The sequence below is a fragment of the Zeugodacus cucurbitae genome, unplaced genomic scaffold, assembly GCF_028554725.1.
Source record: "Zeugodacus cucurbitae isolate PBARC_wt_2022May unplaced genomic scaffold, idZeuCucr1.2 ctg00000228.1, whole genome shotgun sequence".
NCBI classification, from domain to species: domain Eukaryota; kingdom Metazoa; phylum Arthropoda; class Insecta; order Diptera; family Tephritidae; genus Zeugodacus; species Zeugodacus cucurbitae.
In genome coordinates, this window is record NW_026530864.1 from 20,001 (window position 1) to 22,500 (window position 2,500).

Genomic DNA, 2,500 nt, shown 5'->3' on the forward strand with positions numbered 1-2,500 from the left:
TTTCAATGCATATAGTGTATATATCTTTTTTTAAGAGTATATACGTTTTTCTTTTGATTTGAAATTAATAATTTCAATTCAATTATTTTTCATTTTATTTCATATATGATATGAAAGTATTCGAGCGTAATAATATAAATATTTAACTTTATTGAATTTTATTCTTTACCCACATATATTTTATGTGAATAGAAGAACAAACCCCAAAAAAAGTTAAATTAAAAAAAAAACGACTACATTATGTTAGGTATAGAAGAATAATCTCAATTAATAACATTTCATTATTAACAAAATTATTTCTATTTAAACCAACTGTAGCAAACCAGGAATAAATTTTTTTGCTCTCATTTATATATTACACTTAAATACTTTTATAAATATATGAAAATAATTTTCATATAAGTACTAAGTATGCAATTTCATACAAGTATTAAAATTTTCATACAAGTACTAATGTTGAAGTTTCATACAACATATATGTTTTCTGCCACGTACACCTCACCAACCGGAAATCGTATGGAGAAAATCTTTTTAACCATATAAAAGTTTTAAATTCATATATATACAAGTAATTTATATCATTTTCTATGAGCATTATGCTTATAAGAAATATTACAACATCAAAAATAGCTTAACATTTATTTTTTTTTTTAAATTTTTTGTACTTATATGAAAATTATTTAGTTGTATGAATTCATACACTTAGTACTTATATGAAAATTAGTATCTATATGAAAATTAATTAGTATTTATATGAAATTTATTAAGTATCTATATGAAAATTATTTAGTATTTATATGAAAATTATTTACTTGTATGAATTCATAAACTTAGTATCTATATGAAAATTATTTAGTATTTATATGAAAATTTTTTACTTGTATGAATTCATAAACTTAGTATCTATATGAAAATTATTTAGTATTTATATGAAAATTTTTAACTTGTATGAATTCATTAACTTAGTATCTATATGAAAATTATTTAGTATTTATATGAAAATTTTTAACTTGTATGAATTCATTAACTTAGTATCTATATGAAAATTATTTAGTATTTATATGAAAATTATTTACTTGTATGAATTCATAAACTTAGTATCTATATGAAAATTATTTAGTATTTATATGAAAATTTTTAACTTGTATGAATTCATTAACTTAGTATCTATATGAAAATTATTTAGTATTTATATGAAAATTTTTAACTTGTATGAATTCATTAACTTAGTATCTATATGAAAATTATTTAGTATTTATATGAAAATTTTTAACTTGTATGAATTCATTAACTTAGTATCTATATGAAAATTATTTAGTATTTATATGAAAATTATTTACTTGTATGAATTCATAAACTTAGTATCTATATGAAAATTATTTAGTATTTATATGAAAATTTTTTACTTGTATGAATTCATAAACTTAGTATCTATATGAAAATTATTTAGTATTTATATGAAAATTTTTAACTTGTATGAATTCATAAACTTAGTATCTATATGAAAATTATTTAGTATTTATATGAAAATTTTTTACTTGTATGAATTCATAAACTTAGTATCTATATGAAAATTATTTAGTATTTATATGAACATTTTTTACTTGTATGAATTCATAAACTTAGTATCTATATGAAAATTATTTAGTATTTATATGAAAATTTTTAACTTGTATGAATTCATTAACTTAGTATCTATATGAAAATTATTTAGTATTTATATGAAAATTTTTTACTTGTATGAATTCATAAACTTAGTATCTATATGAAAATTATTTAGTATTTATATGAAAATTTTTAACTTGTATGAATTCATTAACTTAGTATCTATATGAAAATTAATTAGTATTTATATGAAATTTATTAAGTATCTATATGAAAATTATTTAGTATTTATATGAAAATTATTTACTTGTATGAATTCATAAACTTAGTATCTATATGAAAATTATTTAGTATTTATATGAAATTTTTTTACTTGTATGAACGTGGTTCGGCGTTTTGGCTCTTTATATGGGGTTTCGGCTCTTCGCAAATAGGGACAGTAGGAATCTCCTGAATTCCTTTTTGCGCGTCACTAATAAGATGACGATGCATTTGGCTACGTAAATAAAATCATTTTTATGCCCGCCGTTTAACCAAACTTAGTTTTTTTTATATGCAAATATACGTGGTTTCGGCGTTTTGGCTCTTTATATGTGGTTTCGGCTCTTCGCAAATAGGGACAGTAGGAATCTCCTGAATTCCTTTTGCGCGTCACTAATAAGATGACGATGCATTTGGCTACGTAAATAAAATCATTTTTATGCCCGCCGTTTAACCAAATTTAGTTTTTTTTATATGCAAATATACGTTTTTTCGGCCTTTTGGCTCTTTATATGTGGTTTCGGCTCTTCGCAAATAGGGACAGTAGGAATCTCCTGAATTCCTTTTTGCGCGTCACTAATAAGATGACGATGCATTTGGCTACGTAAATAAAATCATTTTTATGCCCGCCGTT